The following is a 24,177-nucleotide window of genomic DNA, read 5'->3' as shown; positions in this document are numbered from 1 at the left end:
CCAAGCCAATCCTGCTGCCACAGGAACAATATCTCCAACAATCCCAGTACTTATGCTTCTATCTTGGACTGGGGCTTCTAGAAATGTAGTCTCCCGGGGAGCATCTGAAACCTTAGGGGACAGCAATAAGAGTCTTGGGTCTAGAGTCCCTCTAAACTGTAAGCTAATCATGGGCAGGGAATGGATCTGTTTTACTGCTGTATCATACTTTTCCAAGTGCTTAGTACAGTGCTCTGAACACAATAAGCACTCAATAAATACGATTAACTGACAGATTGGTGACAAGACACTTGCCACTGGATAGATCACTTTTTTTTTCCCCCAATTACTCTCCCCACCTTCAAAGCCTTACTGAAGGCACATCTCCTTCAAAAGGCCTTCCCTGATGAAGCCCCCCTTTTCTCTTCTCCCACTCCCTTCTGCATCACACTGATTTGCTCCTTTTATTTACTCCACCCGTCAGCCCCACAGCACTTATGTACATACCCGTAATTTATTGATTTATATAAACGTTTATCTTCCCCTCCAGACTGGAGGCTCCTTGTGGGCAGGGAACGTGTGTATCAACTCTGTTATATTACTATATTGTGTTCTTCCAAGTGCTTAGTACAGTGTACTGTACATGGTAAGCACTCAATAAATATGATTGATTCAATAAATATGATTGATTGATTGATTTTCCCTCTTTAAACATAGATCCATGAAAGCCCAGAGATCAGTCAAACAATGGCATTCATTGCCTACTGAGTGCTAGGCACTGTACCAAGCACTTGGGAGAGTTCAATAGTTCCTGCCCTTAAGGAGCTTCCAATGCAGAGCAGCTCATTTATATCCAAGTCTGATGTTGAATCCACACTAAGTGTGAATCTCGCTAGCACATCACTGCGTTTAAAAGAATTACCAGGGGTAGAGGAGGGTTTTCAAAGAATTCCATGCCACCTCAGCTACATTCCCTATCACAACAGGTCCCAGATAGAGACTTAAAGGAGTAAATGCACCTCCCAATATGCCTAAGTTTCATATAGAGAATAGCTTCTTCCCCTAGCCCATTCTCAACACACTGGAAGGAGGCGGAGGCGAGGAATAGGACTAAGATCATTTTTATCTGGGATTATGTGGATCATCTAAAAAGCCTTGTTTCCAGCATGAAACAACTTGTTGACATCTTTCCTTTACTCTTTGCTTTAAGCAAGAGTGTCATTCACCTCCCTCTGGGTTAAGTCAACAGGAGGCAGGCACTCAGCAAGGCTGGAGGGACAGATAGCACCATGAGGAAATAGAACTAGGAGGTCAGTGGAAAAACCTCCCATGCAATCTGTCAATCAGACAGGCATGTCCATGTCGATGCCAGGTTTCTTGAGCTGGCTGTGAGCCAGGACAGAGCTCTTAGCCTCCAAAGCATTTCCTTCATCAGCCTGGGGCATTCCCCAAATGTGCATGTTTGGTGCTGGGACTTGGGGCCAAAATAGACATTTCTGCTGGAACTACTAATTACTCTCCCCCACTTCAAAGCCTTATTGAAGGCACAACTCCTCCAAGTGGCCATCCCTGACTAACCCCTCTTTTGCTTCTCTTCAATTCCCTTCTGCGTCGTCCTGACTTGCTCCCTTTATTCACTCCTCTTCCCAGACCCACAGCACTAATGTGCATGTCTGTCATTTATTTATAGTAATGTCTGAATGCCCCTATAAACTGTAAGCTCGTTGTGGGCAGGGAATGTGTACATCATATTGTAATGATAATTGTGGTATCTGTTAAGTACTTACTACATGCCAGGCATTGTACTAAACACTGGGGAGGATTCAAGCAAATTGGGTTGGAGATAATTTTCATGCTAGCTTGCATAAGTTCATCTCCTTTTTCACCTTATGGTGTAACTATAAAGCACGTTTTCAACCAGAGCTTTAAATCTTTGTCCCTTGATTGGTGGCAAGCTCTGGAGGATGGGGAGGAGGAAGACGAGAGCAGAGGGGTGACTTTTTACGGTTTGGGGAAATACAGTTGTCTCTCAGAGATTTCCGCCACTGATTTTTCCCAAGGCAGTAGGGCAAGAGGAAAATCCATTAGAAGTTCCTTTAAGTATAGCCTCTCAAAATGGGAAAACCAAGCCCTTCAGTCCACTAAATGTGCTGTCAACTAGTAGTGACAGACTACAAAGCACTGTTCCAGAGCCAGAGATTTGCCAAGTTTCCATTGAATGGCCTAGGGAATATCAGTTGAGGAAGATGAGAAAGAACAAGGAAGACAACAAATGGAAAAAAAATGATAATAATAGTTGTAGTATTTGTTAAGCACTTACTGTGGACCAAGCACTGTACTCAGTGTTGGGGAATTTACAGTCCCTGACCCATAGTGGGCTAGGAAGGAGAACAGGTACTGACTCTCCATTTTACAGATGAGGAAACTGAGGCACAGAGAAGCTGAGTGATTTTCCCAAAGTAACACAGCAGGCAAGTGAAAGAGCCAGGGTTAGAACCTAGCCCCCTGAGTCCCAGGCCCATGCTCTTTCCAGTAGACCACACCACACAGTGGGGTGAGCCTGATTAGGATGAGCTTGATTCCCCATCATTGGGCAGGGATTATCTCTATCTGTTGACGTATTGTACATTCCAAGCACTTAGTACAGTGATCTGCACATAGTAAGTGCTCAATAAATACTATTGAATGAATTAATGGGTGGATCCCATGGTTGGTACCGCCTCATTTCTCCTCCCATCATGCTCGGTGAGGGAAAAATCCAAGAGAATTGTAAGCAATGTGGCCTAGTGGAAAGAGCATGGGCCTGGGAGTCAGAGGACCTGGTTTCTAATCCCGGCTCCACCACTTGTCTGCTGTGTGACTTTAGGCAAGTCACTCCACTTCTCTGGGCCTCAATTCTCTCAGCTGTAAAATGGGGATTAAGTCCTACTCCTTCCTTCTTAGACTGTGAGACCCAAGTGGGAGAGGGACTGTGTCCAACCTCAGTATCTTGTATCTACCCCAGAACTTAAAACAGTACTTGGTACATAGTAAGTGCTTAACAAAATAAAACCATAAAAAAATAGATGCTTCTGTGGGACTGTGATACCACAGACTTGAGGAGGGCCCAGACAAAAACAGGGGACTCAGACCCCTCGCCCTGGTATAATATCTGAAGATCCCTTTCTGGGCCCCTTTCTCCTGAATCCACCAAAATGGAGACGGGAGTTGATATCCTGTGAGAGCCTAACCATGTCACTGGTGCCCCACCTGCTTACATTTCTATGCCCAGTCATTTGGTTTTCAGCCTTACTTTTTCCATTGCTCACAGATACCCTCAGAACATACTAACCTTCTAAAAGGAGAGCCAAAGAGCAAGCCAGAATTGAATTTCAGCCTCTTTCTGACTCAAGAGAGTTGACTAGTATCAGTTTTGCTAGAAAGAGATGAAAACAAGTAGTTTTCCCCTCTCTCAAGGCTGGGAAAGACCTCTGAGGGAGAGTCTGGTAATCTGTTGTTTGTTCAGGTGGTCTAATGTTAGCCACTCTTGGTTCTTTCCCAAGCAGACTGGAAAGATGACCTACGACTTCTGTAAAATACAGGGATTGAGTTTCTTTGGTTAGAGACCCAGGAAAGTCAACCACTCTTGGATGAATTCATAAACCTTCCGCTGTGGGGAAAGTGTTTTGCGTTCAAAACCAAAGGATGCCACCCAAGTGAGTGTCTCTCTGGTTTAATCCAAACACTACTTTTGGCTCTTCCTCGTAGGTGGATTTGGGACTCTGTCAACATTAACACTCAAGACAGAAGGAGCTGTTTGTGCCAAGAACATGCTCCTTCCCCCTTTATCAGTCCTTACTTAGAGAGTGATCCAATTCTCCTCATGCTGGGCTGAAACAGAAAATAAAGTCATCCTTGGTTTTTTTTTTTTCCCTCCTGTTGCTTTTGGGAAATGCTCCTTTCTGATGATTCTGAAGGTTTCATACTGATGCGGAATAGGAGGAAAATTAAAGTGATATGTTTTTCTAATCCTAAGGTTTTAAGGAAACAATGAGACATTTAGGCTGTAGAAATTGTTACATTTGCTCAAAATCCAAGAATTGATGTCCCAAAGTACAAGAACCTTCACAGATGTGTTATTCCAATACTTCAAAGCAGTTGCTAATGAATAACTAAAAGGCCCAAATCCTTTAAAGAATGAGATGGGTTGTATTTATTTAGAGGATTTTTTTTGTTTTTTTTTTCAGGGTCTCAAGCCAAGTCTGGGTTGGAAACAGAGCCATGGAATCTACAAATGAAGTTAAACACAACAGCAGTTAGCTAGGTGCTTCTGGGATCCTTCAAGAATGAACAAAGATTTTTCCAATTATGCTATTAATTATGACTCGTATTATGTGCATGCTACACTCTAAATGCTGGGATAGCTACAATATAATCGGGTAAAAGTCCCTGTCCCACACCGTGCTTATGGTCTAAGAGTGAAGGAGAGTGGGTAACCGCCATTTTCGTGGGTAACATCGCCATTTTCCACGTGAGGGAACTGAGGCAAAGAGAGGTTAAGTGACTTACCCATGGTCTCAAAGCACTTCTGGGACTAGAAACACAGGTCTTCTGACTTCAAGACCTTCAATTAGACCACTCTGCCTCTAGACTCCTCTCTAGACTGTGTAAGTTTTTCTCTATGTATGCTCCTTGCAGTCAGAGATCATGTCTATTAATGCTCTCGTATTATTCTCTGCTCAGAGAAGCAGCATGGTTCAGTGGAAAGAGCCCGGGCTTGGGAGTCAGAGGTCATGGGTTCAAATTCCGGCTCTGCCACTTGTCAGCTGTGTGACTTTGGTCAAGTCACTTTACTTCTCTGTGCCTCAGTTCCCTCATCTGTAAAATGGTGATTAAGACTGTGAGCCCCATGTGGGACAACCTGATCACCTTGTATACCCCCCAGCGCTTAGAACAGTGCTTTGCACATATTAAGCACTTAACAAATACCATTATTATTATTATTTTTCCCCAAGCACTTAGTACAATGCTCAGCACACAGTAAGTACTCAGTACATACCACTGATGGATGGATGGATTGGTTGATTGATTGATTAGATATGAAGAGGCAAGTTCCAGGCAATTTTGTTTTATGGACAAGTTCAGCACTAGTGGTAACGAAGAGAATTATACAAGGGAAACTGGTTGTTAGCTTTGGACCAATTGGAAAAATCAAGTTTAGATTAGGCCACAGAAACTTCAGCCTTTTCGGGTGGGACAAGTTTCTACTTGCTGCTTATGGATGGTCTATTCACTCTACTCGCTACCCTAAGAGTATATCAAAATTTGCTTCCAAACCAATTTTACTGGGTGCAGAGGACAGGCTTTCATTTGAAATGAAAAATCTGTGTGTGTTTTTAGTATTTATTCATTGATTTTCAGCTAGATTCCCAAAGAAAGACTAGGTTAAAATCAAGGGGAGAAAATATTGTGAGAAACTTATGAAAGCATTTTCTGAAATTTGTTCCTTTGGTCTTAGCTCTGCATACAGTAGGTGCTCGATGAATGAATGAATCAATCAATTAATAGTATTCATTGAGTGCTTCATATGTGCAGACCACTGTGCTGAGCACTTGGAAGAGTTCAGAGTAACAGAGTTGGTAGACACGTTCCCTGCCCATAAGGAGTTTACAGTCTAGAAGGGGAGACAGACATTAATATAAACAATTTGTAATATATAATTTAAAGATATGTACATAGGTGCTGTGGGGTTGGGGGTGGGGCAAATAGCAAATGCCCAGAGGTCACAGATTCAATGCATAGATGACTTAGAGGGAGAGGGAGCCAAGGAAAAGAGAGCTTAATTGGGGGAGGCTGCTTGGAGGAGAATTGACCTTAATGATGCTTTGAAGAGGAGGAGAGTTGTAGTCTGGAAAATATGGAATGGGGAGGGCTTTCCAGGCTAGGGGGAGGACTTGGGGAAAGCATTGGTGACAAGATAGATGAGATTTGGGCATAGTGATTAAATTGGTACTAGAGGAGCGGAGTGTGAAGTCTGGGCTGTAGGAGATGAATAAGGTAAGGTAAAATGGGGCAAGCTGATTGGCTCTAAAGCCAATAGTAAGGAGTTTCTGTTTAATGTGGAGGTGGATGGGCAGCCATTGAAGGTTCTTAAGGAGTGGGGAGACATGGACTGAATGTTTTTGTTGAAAAATGATCTGTGCAGCAGAGCGAAGTATGAACTGGAGTTGAGAGAGACAGGAGGCCGCGAGGTTAACGGGGAGGCAGATGAGGTAGCCCAGGCAGGATAGGATAAGTTCTTGGATCAGCATGGTAACAGTTTGGATGAAGTGTTAAGCACTTAGTATACTGTTCTGCATTTAGTAAGCACTCAATAAATACAACTGAATGAATGAATGACTGAATGAATGATGAAGAGGAAAGGGCAGATTCTAGCAGTGTTGTGGAGGTAGAACCGACAGGATGTGGTGCCAGATTGAATATGTGGGTGGAATGAGAGAGCTGAGCCGAGGGTAATGACAGGGCTACTGGCTTGTGAGGTAGGGAGGATAGTGGTGTTGTCTACAGTGATAGGAAATACAGAGGAGGACAAGGTTTGGGTCACAAGATAAGGAATTCAGTTTTGGACATATTTAGTTTGAGATTCTGGTGTGACATCAAGGTAGAGATGTCCTAAAGGCAGAAGGAAATCGAAGATTGCAGGGAGAGAGGGCAGGACTGTAGATTTGGGAATCATTGGCCTAGATAAGGTAGTTGAAACCATGGGAGCAAATGAATTCTCCAAGAGAGTGGCTACAGATGAAGAATAGAAGGGGACCTAGAATTGAGCCTTGAGGAAGCCCCACCATCAGAGGATGGGAGGCAGAGGAGAAGCTGGCAAAAGAGACTGAGAAGGAGCAGTCAGAGAGATAGGAGGAGAACTAAGAGAGATTAATGTCAGTGAATCCAAGGTTAGATAAAGTCTCAAGGAGAAGGGGGTAGTCTACAGTGTCAAAGGCAGCTGAGAGGCCTAGGAGGATTAGGACAGAGTAGAGTAGACATCAGATTTGTCGAGAAGAAGATCACTGGTTAGCTTAGGGAGGGCTGTTTCTGTGGAATGAAAGGGATAGAAACTAGATTGGAGGGGATCTAGGAGAGAATTGGAGGAGAGGAAGAGAAGACAGCAGGTGTAAACAACTCTTTCAAGAAGTTTGGAGAGAAATGGTAGGAGGGAAGTGGGACATTAACTGGAGGGACCTGAGGGTTCATGGGAGGGCTTTTTTTAGGATAGGGGATACGTAAGCTTGTTTGAAAGCAGTGGGGAAGAGACCATTGGAAAGTGAACAGTTGAAGATGGCAGTCAAAGGGGGAAGAAGGAAAGGGGCAAGTGTTTTTAAAAGGTATGAAGGAATGGGGTCAGAGGCACATGTGGAGGGGGGAAGATTTAGAGAGGAAGAGAGAGAGAGATCTCATTTTGAATTACTGTAGGGAATATAGGGAAAATCATAGAGGGTGGAGGAGAAGGGTGGATTGGAGAGGAGCAGTGGAGATTTTAGGTAGATATGGAAGATTGCTTCAATCTAGTTGATGATGTATGTGGCCAGGTAATTAGGGGAAAGAGATGGTGCGAGCTGGGGGTGGGGGTGGGGGGGGACAAAATAAATGCCATTGATTAACTGCAAATCCAAGGAAGTTCCTGGAAGCCTAAAACATAACAATGGTTCTTGAAGGGTTTTAGTCTGTGGGGTAACTGTGTATCATGCAGCCATGTCTGTCGTGAGATTGATTCCATCCACTCTGCTCCATTACCGGACTGGAAGACCCCAAATAGAGTGAGTATTTATCACCCTCCCCACCACCCTGAACTCTTATCGCCAACACTATTCCCCCACTAAGGTGGCCACCATTCATTCAGTTTTATACCAGATAGTCCACTTTTCAGCTGGTACCACGTGTCCTGTACAGACATGGCACCACATGCCTTTGAGTCCAGTGTTTTGATTTTAAACACCCAGTCCCCCTTCAGCTCAGCTCCTGCCACACCTTTCATGGCTTGGAAGTGGTCCGCTGCATTGCCAGGGACCTGGGATGGGGAGAAAGGGAGTTGGTGGGGAGGGAGAGAGGGATGGTAGGGGAGACAGGGAGATGGTGGGGGAGAAATGGGGTGGTGGGGGAGAAAAGGGGGTGGTGGGGGAGAGAAGGAGATGGTGGGGGGGGGGGGAACATAACAGCTCTAGGACTGGGTAAAGTGAGCTGGATTTCCGCAAAATGTCTGTGAGACATCATTACATTAGACTGCTTGCCTGGTGTAGCACACATGTCATTGTGCATCTTGGTGTCTGATCTCCCCACGTGCTGTTAAAGGCCACTCTATTCCCCAGGAAAAACAAATCCTGAGTAATAATAATAATAATAATAACAATGGTATTTGTTAAGTGCTGACTATGTGCCAAGCACCGTTCTAAGCACTGGGGTAGAAACAAGTTAATCAAGTTGTCCCACGGGGGCTCTCAGTCTTAATCCCCATTTTCCTGATGAGGTAACTGAGGCCCAGAGAAGTGAAGTGACTTGCCCAAAGTCACACAGCTGACAAGTGGTGGAGCCGGGATTAGAATCCACGACCGCTGCCTCCCAAACCCGTGCTCTTTCTACTAAGCCACGCTGGCTCTGAGTAGCCTCTGTGGTGGGTAAAGTTGAGGCCCTGAAGGAGACAGGCAGGACTCCCAAGAGCATACAGATATAAGACAATGCTGGCAGTCAGCTCCCTAGAATGTCCAGGATTCTGAGCATGCTGCTCAAATCAATCACTGGACTCCCCAAGTCAACGTGCAGAGCAGGAGGTAAAGTTTCTGGAACTATAATCCCCAGAAACACTCGATGAATTTGAATGTCCTTCCTTCCCCCTCTTTTCTCTCAACCCCCTTCATACTGTGGTTGGAATCTCAGCAGGGAGGAGGAAAGGGAGAAAAAGTGCTCTTTTACCTAGTGCCAGCACTGTTCCTATACAAGATGCCTCTGGCATTTCTGAAAGAAACTTTGTTCTGAAAGGGATTTCAGGGTTTAGGGTTTCAGTGAACCATGAGGCAGTCTACTGACTTGACGGGGTTTGACTGTTCTATCCATCCCTGTCTCCGGAGAACAGTTCTTCAAATGAGAATGGATTGAAAGGAAAACTAAACTCCATCCCTGCTTCCCAAAGAGATTTTTTTTTTCCACCTGGGTTTCCACCCTGGGTGACCAGGGGCCTCATAACCATGATTAGTGGTCCATAACACCTTATACAGTCCCAATCAGCAAGAGCCAGGGACCCAAATCCCATTTTCTCCCATGGGCTAGTCTTTATAATGTGATACTCCCAGAGCTGTGTTATTAATGTACATTTCTGATTAGCAGGCATAGACTCCAGTCATTCAGCATTGCATGACTGAGAAGAGAACTGGTGCTGTGTGCGCTTAAATGCTCAGAACATAAGGTCCCGTAGGAGAGAAAACGTATGCACATTTCATAGAGTGATGGACACGTCAGATCAAGGAGAAGGTCAGACTTTACATTTAATAAAATCGTCCTTAAGAATATCATTGCAAAGGAATCAGACGGTATCCATACTGAAGCCTACAATGGCTTGGTTTAAAAATCAGATGAGATAATTTGGTTGAGTTCGTACTGGCAAAAATTTGAATGTTTGGTTTTGTTTTGTTTTTTTAAAACCTGCACGTGAAATAATATGGGTAACAACGAAACTAATTTATCGTATTATCCTGGGGCAGGATAGACCTTGGGAAATCATTCAGTTCAACCCCTTGTCTTCAGGAACTGCATTTAAAAGATCCAAGACAGACAGTTGTCTACCTTCTGTTTAGAATTCTCTAGAGAAAGAAATTGCCTAGTTCCCCGTGGCAATGCCAAAACCTTCCATCCTCATTGGCGGGAGATGCTTCATAATGTTCATCTAAATTCCTCCTGCTCTGGCATAAAATTGTTCTCTCTTTACAGGTCCTTGATGGAAATAGAGCCTGTGCTCACTGTAACAATAAAAATAAAAAAGAATTCTGACATTTGTTAAGCACTTACTACACATCGCGGAAGACATTACGTGACCTTGCCCATGTCATCCCTATACCTCTGAAGAGTGAAGATGGCTCTAGTCAAGGAGGGAATCCTAACAAGATGGCAAGAGCATTTCCGAGTCTCTTCAGCGCATACTTTTCTACTGAACAAGAGGCTCTGGGGACATACAAAGTCTTTCCAAGTCACATGCCACTTGTACCAATTCTTGCACCATGCACGGCCATGACCTGAGCAGCTGGACCCAAAAATGGACCTGCTGAGCTCTTCGAGCTTGGACTGCCCTATTTAAGCAGTCAGTCAGTCACTTGGTCATGCATATTTACTGAGCACTCACTGTGTTCAGAGCACTGTACAAAGCACTTGGGAGAGGACAATATTATAATAAACAGACACATTCCCTGCCCACAACAAGCTTACAGTCTAGAGGGGGTGACCTTGGGCAAGTCACTTAACTTTTCTGTGCCTCAGTTACCCCATCTGTAAAATGTAAGGATTAAATCCTATTCTCTCCTATTTAGACTGTGAGCCCCATGTTGGACAGGGACTTGTATCTACCCCAGCGCTTAGAACAGTGCTTGGCACATAGTAAGTGCTTAACAAATACCAGTTATTATTATTACTACTACTGCACATAATAACAACTGTGGTATTTGGTAAGCACTTACTATATGCCCAGCACTGCACTAAGATCTAAGGTGGAGTCAAGGAGATAGGGTTGAACACAGTCCCTGTCCCAGATGGGGCTCATAGTCTTAATCCCCATTTTACAAGTGAGGTAACTGAGGTACAGAGAAGTGAAGTGAACTGACCAAGGTCACACAGCAGAAAGGTGGCAGAGCTGGGATTAGAATCCAGTCCATCTGACTCCCAGGCTTGTGCTCTATCCACTAGGCCATGCTGATTCTCACCAGGTCACACTGCTTTTTCTAAATGGTATTTGTTAAAGCACTTATTATGTGTTAGGCACTGTACTAGGTGCTGGGGCAGATACAAGCTGATAAAGTTGGACACAGTCTATGTCCCGCATGAGGCTCACAGCCTTACTTTGCATTTTACAGGTGAGAAAACTGAGGCCCAGAGAAGTGAAGTGACTTCCCCAAGGTCACACAGAAGGCATGTGGCGGAGTCGGGATTAGAATCCAGGTCCTCTAACTCCCAGGGCCGTACTCCTTCCACTGGGTCACGCTGCTTCTCTGCTGCCACTTAGCTGTCACTGCTACTATCGTCAACAGTAGTTAATAATAATAACAATAATAATAATAATAATGTTGGTATTTGTTAAGCGCTTACTATGTGCATAGCACTGTTCTAAGCGCTGGGGTAGATACAGGGTAATTAGGTTGTTCCACGTGAGGCTCACAATTAATCCCCATTTTACAGATGAGGTAACTGAGGCACAGAGAAGTTAAGTGACTTGCCCACAGTCACACAGCTGACAAGTGGCAGAGCTGAGATTCAAACCCATGACCTCTGACTCCCAAACCCAGACTCTTTCTACTGAGCCACGCTGCTTCTACTGAGCCATGCTGCTTCTGGTATTTGTTAAGCACTTACTATGTGCAGAGCACTGTTCTAAGCGCTGGGGGGATACAAGGTGATCAGGTTGTCCCACTTGGAGCTCCCAGTCTTCATCCCCATTTTACAGATGAGGTAGCTGAGGCCCAGAGAAGTGAAGTGACTTGCCCAAAGTCACACAGCTGACAAGAGGAGGAGACGGGATTAGAACCCATGACCTCTGACTCTGATCTCTGACCTCTGACCTCTGACTCCCAAGCCCAGGCTCTTTTCATTGAGCCACGCTGCTTCTCTAGCCACGCTCTGATTTAATGAGCGCTTACTGTGTGCAGACCACTCTACTAATTGCTTGGAAGAGTACAATTCACTACAATACTATTACTATGATTACTACTACTATCCCTCTTATTATACTACTGGACAGAAGACCAATGGCATAGCTAAGACTTGACCCCAGATCACTCAACTTTCACACTGTGGTATTTGCTTAGTGCTTACTATGTGTCAGGCACTGTTCTACAAGCTAATCGATTTGGACACAGTCCATGTCCCCCATGGAGGCTCACAATCTTAATCCCCATTTTCCAGATGAGGTAATTGAGACAACAGAAAAGTTAAATGAATTGCCCAAGGTCACACAGCAGGCAATTGGTGGAGCTGGGACTAGAAACCCAGGACCTTCTGACTCCCAGGCCCATGCCCTATCGACTAGGCCATTCTGCTTCTCCAAATCTGCACTCCTTCCAGATATATACACTCTGGATAGAAATACATGCTGTATGTTTGACTGAAAATGCCAATAAGGGACCCACCAAAAGGCTATCCCTTTTTGTGTTTGCATGTTTGATGTTTGCAGAACCACGAGTTGCTTTCTCCTCTACTTCCCTGTCTTTATTCATTCATTCATTCAATAGTATTTATTGAGCGCTTACTATGTGCAGAGCACTGTACTAAGCGCTTGGGATGAACAAGTCGGCAACAGATAGAGACAGTCCCTGCCGTTTGACGGGCTTACAGTCTAATCGGGGGAGACGGACAGACAAGAACAATGGCACTAAACAGCGTCAAGGGGAAGAACATCTCGTAAAAACAATGGCAACTAAATAGAATCAAGGCGATGTACAATTCATTAACAAAATAAATAGGGTAACGAAAATATATACAGTTGAGCGGACGGGTACAGTGCTGTGGGGATGGGAAGGGAGAGGTGGAGGAGCAGAGGGAAAAGGGGAAAATGAGGCTTTAGCTGCGGAGAGGTAAAGGGGGGATGGCAGAGAGAGTAGAGGGGGAAGAGGAGCTCAGTCTGGGAAGGCCTCTTGGAGGAGGTGATTTTTAAGTAAGGTTTTGAAGAGGGAAAGAGAATCAGTTTGGCGGAGGTGAGGAGGGAGGGCGTTCCAGGACCGCGGGAGGACGTGACCCAGGGGTCGACGGCGGGATAGGCCTGTATTCCTTAGTACAGTGCTCTGCTCACAATAAGTGCTCAATAAATATGATTGATGGATTGATTGACTGCTTGATTCCACTGTTCCTCCAAGCATCCTGGGCTGGATGAACAATTGTTCTGACCCAGGAGAGCATTTTTCTTATATAGGAGTATAGGTAGATAGATAAATATAGACAAATTGATATATAATACCTGTTTTCTTTCAAACAGCCCCACATTGCTAACATGAATTTAATTTGTGGTCCACTAGGACACATAGATGCTTCCTGAATCATTCCACTTAGCCAAAGCCAATAGCAATTCTGGAGACTTACTTTCCCAGCTAAGTGAATTTCCCTGTTTTGGGGTTTTTTTTCTTTCCTCGAACATCATCTAGAACCAAGCTCTGTGTCATTTCCAAAGGAACTGGGAAAAACTGATAACTACTTTTCAAGCGTAGCTCTCTAACCAATGGTGTGTCCACCTCTTGGCTATACAATCAAAATGAAATTTTCTCAATTTCTAAAAGAATATGTAATTTTGGACCATAAAGTCAAGAGAGATTGTGTCGATCGTTTCTCTTACCACATCAATACCCCTAAATTACACTGTGCTACTGCAATCTCTGGTACTCAGAAGCTCTGAGTTTCTAAAGCTCTCTGACTACTGGTAAGTCTCCAAATGTATTGATCCCTCACTGTCATTTAATAAAATACGTTTCCTCCACAGCTTAGTAGGCTGTTGTGAGAATTAATGAGCTATATGATTTCTTGTTCATTTGAGCTGTCAGAATGTTGGTTCCTCTTTAAACCCATATCATTCTTTAGACATTGAAAAATTTCAAAGAAAAATCTGGTAAAGTCCTGGAATCCATTTGTACTGATTTGGCAGATGGTTTGGTAAGAGGTGAGGACTTTTTCTTTTTCTGTTACACTCACAGAGCAGGATAAATGCTTCAATTAATCAATCGATCATATTCATTGAACACTTGCTATGTGCAGAGCACTGTACTAAGCGCTTTGGAAAGTACAATATAACAGAGTTGGGAGACATTTTTTCTGCCCACAGCAAGTTTACAGTCTAGAGGGGTTGTTGAGTTGCAAAATTTGGTGACCCTGACTCTCCCTTCTGAGATGCCTAAGAATGCAGTTTACTTTTATATTTATGCCTGTTCTAGTTTTTTATGTTGATTTTGGGTTCTCATTTTTTTATGTCTGTCACCTTACTCCCTTTATTCTTAGACTGCGAGCCCTTGAGGGCCAAGGACCCTGTCTGATTCTCACCCATGTATTCTTTCCCAGGGATTTTTCTAGTGTTTTGCACACAGTAAGCACCTAATAAATGTTATTACTATTCCGACCTCCTCCTCCTACTATTACTTCTAGTCTTGGGAGCTCTGGAAGGGAAGACATCTCCCTCAGCCCACTTCAAGATTCTCCATTTGCCAAAGGAGCTACATTGAGGGGGTATCCAAGAGAAGCAGAGCAAGCAGCGGTCATGTCGGACTCACTCTCTGACGTATATGTCTGCCTGTCTCCAGCATACTCCCAAGTATACCCCAAGCACTACTAGGCACTCTAAGGGTATAATGTGCTGATCTTGTGCTGAGAGAGGGATTTAATAATGATGACGATGATGATGTTGATTGTATTTGTTAAGCACTTACTATGTGTCCAGCTCTATTCTAAGCACTGGGGTAGATACAAGTTAATCAGGTCAGACACAGTCCCTGATTCACTTGAGGCTCACAGTCTGAATAGGAGGGAGAACAGACAATGAATACCCATTTTTACAGATGAGGCAACTGAAGCACAGAGACATAAAGTGACTTGCCCAAGATCACACAGCAGGCAATTGGCAGAACTGGGATTCGAATCTAGGTCCTCTACCTCCCAGGCCCCTGCTCTTTCCACTAGGCCACGCTGCTCTTAATTTGATTCCATGGAGACACCCTAAAACAACATGCTTTCTCCTTTTCCTTGGGAAAGAATCAGCTTCCATGTTTATGTGTCATCTGCCCTACATGCAGCAGCATGGTGTAGTAGATAGAGCACGGACCTGGGAGTCAGAAGATCTTGGGTTCTAATCCCGGCTCCACCACTTGTCTGCTGTGTGACCTTGGGCAAGTCACTTCACTTCTCTGTACCTCATTACCTCATCTGTATAAGAGGGGGATTAAGAGTGTGAGCCCCCTGTGGGACAGGGACTTTGTCCAACCTGATTAACTTGTAATTATCCCAGTGCTTAGAACAGTGCTTGACACATAGTAAGTGCTTAACAAGTACCATAATTATCATTATTATTATTATCTAGAGAAGAGAAGGTGTACCTGAAAATCACATTAAAGCTGATAAAAACCAGGCAGGAGAAGTCTCCACAGACCCTCCAGACAACCCCAAATGTTGGTTTATAACCCACATCGTCTCGGGACGTTCTTTCAGCTACGTTCTTTCAAACTGCCATTTTCCCCTGCCGGGTCCACCACGCCGTACTTGTGGGAGTCAGACACGGTCGGGAAACTTGTGGTGTGGTTGGGGCTCCACATCGAGGCATGATGCAAACGAGATTGTTATGAAAATGTTAAACCCTGGAAATCCCGAGAAGAGACGGCTCTTCGAGGAGCTAAATTTGGGTGATCATCATTTAAGGGTTGTCTGCTGTTGTGGATTTCTGGGTAGGTTGGGCTGGCTCTATATGTCACATTCTCAAAGCTCTAAGTGTTATTCAGCTCCCAGTCTGAGGCTTTCTGGCACTATTATGGTTGTCTCTAAAGTGGAGCTTCAGTGCTGTAGCTCTGTTTATTTACTATGCTGCTGCTTGGTGTCGGGGTCAGGGGAATTGTGACTCAAATTGAAGCTTCTTCTCACATAGGACTCTTCCTAACTTCAATTAAATCAAAAGTAAGTCCAGGGTCAGAGAAGCAGCATGGCCTAGAGGAAAAAGCACAGGTCTGGGAGTCAGAGGACCTGGGTTCTAAACAAGCCTCTGCCACTCATGGTCTGCTAATTTTGTTGTACTCTTGCCCAAGTGCTTAGAACAGTGCTCTTCACACAGTAAACACTCAATAAAAAACATTGATCAACCGAAGGTTTTGAGTCACTTCACTTCAACACGATCAGGTCTGAGCTCCCCAAAATCACCCCTCCGCCTCTCCCCTCCCCCCCACCAACCCCCTCCCCTACTTTCCCATCCTTCCCTGCAGTATCCTCAGAGGAGATCTCCTCCCTCCTCGCAAGTGCCACCCCCTCCACCTGCGCCTCGGACCCCATTCCCTCTCACCTTCTTAAAACCATCGCCCCTGCCCTCCTCCCTTCCTTAACTTCTATTTTTAACCACTCAATCTCAAAGGGCTCCTTCCCCTCTGCCTTCAAACATGCCCACGTCTCCCCCATCCTAAAAAAACCCACTCTTGACCCCACTTCCCCCTCCAGTTATCGTCCTATCTCCCTACTACCCTTCCTTTCCAAAATCCTAGAACGAGTCATCTACAATCGATGCCTAGAATTCCTTAACTCCCATTCTCTCCTAGACCCCCTCCAATCTGGCTTCCGTCCCCTCCACTCTACCGAGACTGCTCTCTCTAAGGTCACCCATGACCTCCTTCTTGCCAAATCCAATGGCTCCTACTCCATTCTGATCCTCCTTGACCTCTCTGCTGCCTTTGACACCGTCGACCATCCCCTCCTCCTCCATACCTTATCTCACCTTGGCTTCACGGACTCTGTCCTCTCCTGGTTCTACTCTTACCTCTCTGGCCGGTCATTCTCGGTCTCCTTCGCTGGAGCCTCCTCCCCCTCCCATCCTTTAACTGTTGGAGTTCCTCAAGGGTCAGTTCTTGGCCCTCTTCTGTTCTCCATTTACACTCACTCCCTCGGTGAACTCATCCTCTCTCACGGCTTTGACTACCATCTCTACGCAGATGACACGCAGATCTACATCTCCGCCCCTGTCCTCTCCCCCTCCCTTCGGGCTCGCATCTCCTCCCGCCTCCGGGACGTCTCCACCTGGATGTCGGCCCGCCACCTAAAACTCAACATGAGCGAGACTGAGCTCCTCATCTTCCCTCCCAAACCCGGTCCTCTCCCAGACTTCTCTATCACCGTCGATGGCACGACCATCCTTCCCGTCTCTCAGGCCCGCAATCTCGGTGTCATCCTTGACTCGTTCCTCTCGTTCACCCCACGCATCCTATCCGTTACCAAGACCTGCCGGTTTCACCTCTACAATATCGCCAAGATCCGCCCTTTCCTCTCCACCCAAACGGCTACCTTACTATTACGGGCTCTCGTTATATCCCGGCTAGACTACTGTGTCAGCCTTCTCTCTGACCTCCCTTCCTCCTCTCTCGCCCCACTCCGGTCTATTCTTCACTCCGCTGCCCGGCTCATCTTCCTGCAGAAACGATCTGGGCATGTCACTCCCCTTCTTAAACAACTCCAGTGGTTGCCTATCGACCTCCGCTCCAAACAAAAACTCCTCACTCTAGGCTTCAAGGCTCTCCATCACCTTGCCCCTTCCTACCTCTCCTCCCTTCTCTCTTTCTACCGCCCACCCCGCACGCTCCGCTCCTCTGCCGCCCACCTCCTCACCGTCCCTCGGTCTCGCCTATCCCGCCGTCGACCCCTGGGTCACGTCCTCCCGCGGTCCTGGAACGCCCTCCCTCCTCACCTCCGCCAAACTGATTCTCTTTCCCTCTTCAAAACCCTACTTAAAAATCACCTCCTCCAAGAGGCGTTCCCAGACTGAGCTCCTCTTCCCCCTCTACTCCCTCTGCCATCCCCCCTTTACCTCTCCGCAGCTAAAGCCTCATTTTCCCCTTTTCCCTCTGCTCCTCCACCTCTCCCTTCCCATCCCCACAGCACTGTACTCGTCCGCTCAACTGTATATATTTTCGTTACCCTATTTATTTTGTTAATGAATTGTACATCGCCTCGATTCTATTTAGTTGCCATTGTTTTTACGAGATGTTCTTCCCCTTGACGCTGTTTATTGCCATTGTTCTTGTCTGTCCGTCTCCCCCGATTAGACTGTAAGCCCGTCAAACGGCAGGGACTGTCTCTATCTGTTGCCGACTTGTTCATCCCAAGCGCTTAGTACAGTGCTCTGCACATAGTAAGCGCTCAATAAATACTATTGAATGAATGAATTCTCTGGGCCACAGTTTCCATCTCTATAAAATGAGGATTGAGACTGCCAGCCCCATGTGGGACAGGGACTGTGTCCACCTGATTCACCTGATTCACCCCAGCAGCTAGTACGGTGCCTGGAACACGGTAAGCACTGAACAGATTCCATTTAAACAACAATAATAATAATAATAATATTTGTTAAGTGCTTACTTTTTGTCAAACACTGTATTACATTCTGAGGTAGTTCTCCCCCTCTAGGCGGTTAAGTCCGTTGTGGGCAGGGAATGTGTCCGTTTATTGTTATTTTGTACTCTCCCCAGCTCTTAGTACAGTGCTCTGCACACAGTAAGCAGAGTAAGTAGAGAAGCAGTGTGGCTTAGTGGAAAGAGCCCGGGCTTGGGAGTCAGAGGTCGTGGATTCTAATCCCCTCTCTGCCATTTATCAGCTGTGTGACTTTGGGCAAATCACTTCACTGGGCCTCAGTTACCTCATCTGTAAAATGGAGATTAAGACTGTGAGCCCCATGTGGGACCACCTGATTACCTTGTATCTCCCCCAGCACTTAGAACAGTGCTTGGCACATAGTAAGTGCTTAACAAATACCATCATTATCACTATTATTAGTAGTAAGAGCTCAATAAATATAACTGAATGAATGAAAGATGAAGGTTAATCAGGTCAAATATGGGGCTCACCATCTAAGTAGGAGGTATTGAGGTATTGAATCCCCATTTTGCAGATGAGGGAACTGAGGTACAATGAAGTTAAGTGATTTGCCCAAGGTCCCATAGCAGACTAAGCGTCTTGTGGGCAAGGGAACTTGTCTACCAACTCTGTTATACTGAACTTTAGTATATATTGTGACCTAATGGGGAGCAGAATGGCCTAGTGGAAAGAGCATGGGCCTGCAAGTCAGAGAACCTGGATTCTAATCCCAGGTTTTCCATTTACCTGCTGTGTGACTTTGGACAAGTCTCACAACTTCTCTGGGCCTCCGTTTCCTCAACTGTAAAATAGGGATTCAATACCTGTTCTCCCTCCTACTTAGACTGTGAGCCTTATGTGGGACAGGGCCTGTGCCCAACATGATTAACTTTTATCTACCCCAGAGCTTAGAACAGTGCTTGACACACACTAAGCACTTAACAAATGTCATAATTATTATTATACAGATTGTGTTGTTTTCATGAAAAAGAGAGAAAAGAAAAATCTTTTCCAAAGTGAATGTATTGAGATGTGAAATTATTCTAGGGTGGATCCAAGATGCGTTCAGCACACTTCTCTGAGTGTTTAGGATGTTTAGGATGGAGGCCAGTGAGGTCAATTGAAGCAGTTGTTACTAGACGGTAAGCTATGGTGTCTACCAACTCTATCATACTCTCCCATATGCTCAGTAAATACCAATGATTGATTGATTCTCGACCTCTTCCATTCTGAGGCCCATGGGTGGTCAGTGAACACCACCCACCTGACAAGAGCAGCCTGGATGGAGGAGAGGGACACTCAACATGTCCAAAACTAAACTTCTCATCTCCCCTCTCAAATCCTTTCCTTTGCCTATCCTCCCCCTCACAGTTGACAACACCACCATCCTCCTATCTCTGAGGCCCACTACCTTAGCATTATCCTCTCCATCCAGACAGCCATCATACTGTTCCAGGCTCTTGAGAAGCAGTGAGGTCTAGTGGAAAGAGCCCAGGCCTGGAATGCAGAGGACCTGGGTGCTAATCCTGGCTCTGCCACTTTCTGCTGGGTGATCTTGGGAAAGTCCCTTAACTTCTCTGTGCCTCAGTTCCCTCATATTCAAAATGAGTAATAATAATAATAATAAAGTTGGTATTTGTTAAGCGTTTACTATGTGCAGAGCACTGTTCTAAGCACTGGGGTAGATACAGGGTCATCAGGTTGTCCCACGTGAGGCTCACAGTTAATCCCCATTTTACAGATGAGGGAACTGAGGCACAGAGAAGTGAAGTGACTTGCCCACAGTCACACAGCTGACAAGTGGCAGAGCCGGGATTCAAACCCACGAACTCTGACTCCCAAGCCCGGGCTCCTTCCACTGAGCCACGCTGCTTCTCTACCTGTTCTCCCTCCCACTTAGATGAGAAGCCCCATGTGGAACCTGATTGTCTTGTATCTACCCCAGTGCTTAGAAAAGTGCTTGACACATAGTAAGTGCTTAACAAATACCACAATTATTATTATTATTACTAGCCTTATCCTGACTAGCCTCCCCACTGCCTCCTGTCTTTCCTCTCTCCAGACAAGACTTCACTCAGCTGCCCATATTATGCAAACATGTCCCCACTCCTCGACAACCACAAGTGGTTACATCGCTCATCACACCAAGCAGAAACTCAGGACTAATGATTGCCTTTAAGACACTCTTCTTCCAATTTATCCAGTCTCTTCTCCCACTACACCCCCACTCACACTCGTCATCTAGCTCAAGTTAACCTACTCTTTAGGTCTCATTCTCATCTCTCCCACCACTGACCTCTTGCTTACCCCCTCCCTGCTAGCTGGAACTTCTTCCCCTTTCATAGCTCTTCCAATTTCAAAGTCTTTATGAAATCACATCTCCACTCGGAGACCGTTCCTAATTAATTCCTAATCCACCCTGCTTATATTCCCTACTGCTGGTTTAGCACCTTGGAGCTACCTAGGCACTTTGGTACTCATAACCTCCCATGACATGTCTGTAAATAGCTCGCATGCTTATTGCTCAGGCACTAAATCATGCAAAGAGCCCCTTTTCCTTCTTTCTCCTATCAGTCAATCAATGGGATTTATTGAGCATTTACTGTGTGCAGACCACCGTACTAAGCACTTGGAAGAGTATAATACAAGAGTTGGTAGGCATGGTCCCTGTCCACAACAAGCTTACAGTCTAGAGTCAATTCTATCTAGAACTGAATCAGTCCTACCTAGATACAGTCAATCCTCTCTAGAATCGATTTTAGCATCTGTCTTTCCTACTAGATTTTAAGCCCCTTAATAATAATAATAATAATGTTGGTATTTGTTAAGCGCTTACTATGTGCAGAGCACTGTTCTAAGCGCTGGGGTAAACACAGGGGAATCAGGTTGTCCCACGTGGGGCTCACAGTCTTAATCCCCATTTTACAGATGAGGGAACTGAGGCACAGAGAAGTTAAGTGACTTGCCCAGAGTCACACAGCTGACAAGTGGCAGAGCTGGGATTTGAACTCATGAGCCCTGACTCCAAAGCCCGTGCTCTTTCCACTGCGCCACGCTGCTCCTCTAGGGCCTTGAGGGGCGCTAATTCTACCGTGCTCTCCAGGTGCCCAGTATAGTGTTCTGCACACTGCCAGTGCTCAGTAAATACCATGGGTAACTATAGTACTACTGCTCATGTAATTTTTATGTTATCATGATAGAGAAATTTGATTTTGTAAAGACTAAAAGCATCATTGGCTTTGGTGGGCAAAACTATAATAATAATTCTTATTATTACAATTAATAATGATGGTATTTGTTCAGCCCTTTCTATGTGCCAAGCACTGTTCTAAGCACTGGGGGAGATACAAGGTAATCAGGTCATCCTGTGGGGGGCTTACAGTCTTAATCCCCATTTTCCATGGGGTCACTAAGGCCCACTGGGGTCACTGACTTGCCCAAGGTCACACAACAGACAAGTGGCGGAGCCGGGATTAGAACTCATGTCCTCTGACTCCTTAAGCCCAGGCTCTTTCCACTAGGTCACACTGCTTCTCCCAGGCTTTTTATGTACTGCGGTGAACTGCCTGATAACCAGTGCTTTGGCTACCACTTTCACTGTCTTCCCCCCCTCCTGCTTTCTTCATCTGCACAACCGGTAATGAGTCCAAAATGGACCCATGCCTGCTGATGGTTTCTCCCACCGGCAACAAATCCATATCCTCTCATGATTTACAGCACTTTCACAAGTGCAGCGGGTGCAGTTGGTGGAGAGTTCGAGGGATTTATTCCTAAGAAGTCTGATAAGCAAGACACACAGGGGCAGACCATCATCCTTGCCTAATAAGGCCCAAGTAAGGCCATACATGGGATCGGGGCCTAATGTTTATTTGCGCTTATGAGCTGGATCAATGAAGACCAGTGGACTCACTTCAAAGTCGCCCAAAAACCATCGGCTTGATGCAGTAGGTCAGAAATTGGAGCTGGCTAAATACCAGCATTTAGACTACGGAGAAGAAAATAATGTCGAATTTGATTTCACGGAGGGTCCGGGGGAGGAAGGCGGGGGGATTATATTTTTCCGAACAAGTCGTTCTCTCTATAAAACTCAGCTAGGAAATCTGCCTCGCCTGTTATCATCATGAGGATAATGTAACAAACAGATGGAGGGTTTCATACAATTTGTTGAACTAAATTTAACAGGTTTGGCTGTGAGTGTTAACTTATTTTTATATTCTATTTGTGCTATGTTTGTAATAGATGCATACACATGAATTAAAACAGAAATCTGCACACACAGTACAGCTGGTTTGATAATGTTTTCATTATCGCATCACATACTCCTAATTAGGAGAATTTATATTTGCGCCACAAAGACATTTTGGCCACAATTTCTGTTTGTGTGGTGCTTGGATGAGAGGAGTACTTCATCGGGGCTGTCGAAAACATCTGAACCAACCATCTACCTATGGTATGGTGTGATGAAAGGGAAGGTAACCGGGCTCATTAAATTAATAAAAATTAATAAGGGCCCGTTGAATAAATGAAGAATTTTTTTCATGGCATTTGTTAGGCTCTTACTGTGCGTCAATCACTATACTAAGCGCTGGGGTAGATACAAACTTAGCAGGTTGGACACAGTCCCTGTCCCACTTAGGGCTCACAGTCAATCTCCCTTTTACAGAGGAGGTAACTGAGGCATAGGGAAATTAAGTGACTTGCCCAAGGGCACACAGACAAGTTGCAGAGCTGGGATTAGAACCCAGGTCCTTCTGACTCCCAAGGCCCATGTTCTATCCACTGGGCCATGCTGTTTTTCCAAATTGAATTCAACTGAGAGGCTGGGAATTAAAAAAGGTGTTTTGTCTTATGCATAAAGAAAGAATCTATTTGATGTCAAAGGAAACACGTTGCACTTTGTCAAAAACATGAGTTAGGAAAATTAAGGGCCATTAAATGGTGAACAATGACAAGAATCTTCTAGCTTCCATCAAGCCCAGGACAGCAAATGCTTTGCTATTAAGGATGCTTTCATTTTATCAACACAAGTAGCCAATTGGAACCTAATTGAGAAGCTATTTAAGCAATATCCTCTTAAATTGGCTATTAACTCCAGTTGCCCTGTGATCATATTTCTTATTCATCGAAATAGCAGGATGAAAGCTATAAAAGTCATATATACTGTGGAAACTAGAGCTGGAGTGAGCTAGCCATCAGTAAAAGCTCCTTGAAGCTCTCAAGTCCAATGGGCACCCATTCACATGAAAAAAGAATGAGTAGAAAATTAACTCCCCTCTCAGGATCTCACCTGGAGAGTTTCCAGTATTCTACCACTCTTGGCTATGGGAGGAAGAGTCAAGAAGAGGCATATCCATTCCATTCTTAGCTTGGGCAGTGGCTAGCGAGTGGAAGGCAAACTGCTACAAGTCAAAACTCATCTGTGCTGGGCAGCTGCGGCATGGGAGAGAATCGAGGAAGGAGACTCAAGTTTACTGCGCAGAAGGAGGCAACGGTCAACCACTTCTGTATTTTTACCAAGAAAACTCTATGGATACACTACCAGAACGATTGCAGATAGAGCTGGGGCGTTCTGGGAGAGATGCATCCATGGAGTCGCTATAGGTCAGAGACAACTCAACAGCATAAGGCAATGCAAGAAAAATATCAAAGTGAAGGGATAATTACAAGAAGCAGCTTTAAGAAAACAGTCAGAATGGGCTTGTTGTTGGAACCACAGGTTTGTAGAGGAGGGGGATTCTAAGAGAGAAGAGGCGAGAGAAGTCTTCAGGAAGTGGAGGGTTCAATGCCCAGGACTCACACGTCCTTTGGTGCAACTGTCAAAGGCCGAATCCTGGACTGAATGGACCAATAATCTGACAATCGCCATCTAAAGTCATTTCACTAAGTGGGCCATAAGCTCCT

The 24,177-nt window shown here is 45.2% G+C and overlaps 1 non-coding gene across 1 annotated transcript; it reads left to right on the top strand.

Annotated features, from left to right (window-relative positions):
• The first annotated feature begins 23,545 nt into the window (after nt 1-23,545).
• Nucleotides 23,546-23,683, top strand: LOC114808581. Its single transcript, XR_003756427.1, has one exon. It is a non-coding gene; the product is annotated as a small nucleolar RNA SNORA7 (small nucleolar RNA).
• Nucleotides 23,684-24,177: the final 494 nt, after the last annotated feature.

Source organism: Ornithorhynchus anatinus, chromosome X5 (genome assembly GCF_004115215.2).
Source record: "Ornithorhynchus anatinus isolate Pmale09 chromosome X5, mOrnAna1.pri.v4, whole genome shotgun sequence".
NCBI classification, from domain to species: Eukaryota; Metazoa; Chordata; class Mammalia; order Monotremata; family Ornithorhynchidae; genus Ornithorhynchus; species Ornithorhynchus anatinus.
Note: the sequence above shows the minus strand (reverse complement) of the source record. Positions and strands in the feature narration are given on the sequence as shown.